The sequence below is a fragment of the Solanum tuberosum genome, unplaced genomic scaffold, assembly GCF_000226075.1.
Source record: "Solanum tuberosum cultivar DM 1-3 516 R44 unplaced genomic scaffold, SolTub_3.0 scf00427, whole genome shotgun sequence".
NCBI classification, from domain to species: domain Eukaryota; kingdom Viridiplantae; phylum Streptophyta; class Magnoliopsida; order Solanales; family Solanaceae; genus Solanum; species Solanum tuberosum.
This window is the reverse complement of record NW_006239351.1, coordinates 147392-148535: the sequence shown is the minus strand read 5'-3', so window position 1 is coordinate 148535 and position 1144 is coordinate 147392.

Sequence of the window (1144 nt, the reverse complement as noted above, 5' to 3'; positions counted from 1 at the left end):
CAAGGTTTTATGAAGTGTTATGTCATAGTGCTCTTTCAAAGCACTTACCTCATTACCATGACCATTTTGATAATTTGCTCCTCTCCTTCCTCAAGGAGTTTTACGTTTGGAATCTATTGGTCTATCACGCTTCTGGCGTACCATAGACTCTGTCCTTCAAGAACTATTTATTGGAGCATTTGTAGCTTAATTAAAATATTGGGTCAGCAAATACATCTGACAAATTATTTGCAACATTTTGCAAATGAATTATCTCTTGAACTTCAAGTTCACATTTTTTAACGAGGATCAAGATAATTCACCTCACACATAATTTTCAGCTGCTAAACACATCTCCCCTAATGTTAGGAAATCTAACATTTACCCTCAACCGCATTTGGGGATCCATCTTAGTGTGTGGTGGAGCAATAAAATCATATGTGCACACGTCAAATTTTTAGATGGAAATTATTTGGTTCCTGACCCTGAACCAATTGTGATGGGGGAACCTTGTTGGCTTGATGCATACATGTTAAATAAACTCATCTCATACCAAATTTTATTTGAGAGATTTGTTCTCATAATCAATGGTCTAGCTATAATTGGAGGCAAACAATTTCTGCTAAACCAACCAGTATTATCAACATAATTTTATAGTTTGGAATTGTGCTCATAATTTAACAATTTAAGCAAACAACCTTACAAAAACCAATTCGTAAGTTGATACAAATGCATATGTGACCATACCATAGATGACATCTATTAAATCATAATAGTAAGTCGTCCACATTGCAGGTGAACGGGCCCATATTCACCTTTTTATATGTTCCAAATAATTTCAGGGAATACAAATCCCAACCTTAACTGGTACAATGATCATTTTATCATGAGAACAAGCAACACAAGAGAATTCTTGAAGAATCTTTTATTTCTTCAAACATATAGTTGCTTGAATTCTCAATTTCTTTTGCATCACATTTGAACCAGAATGGTCAACCGGTTATGCCAACTGACATTTATTATAGTAAACTTCTAGTTTACTTTTGCATGTGATTCCTTCATCATACCCATATCTTTATACAACAAACAACGGGAAAAAATGGGTAATCTTATACTTTGGTTGTAGTAATTTGAAGATATTAAATCTTCTCATAATTTATAGTCT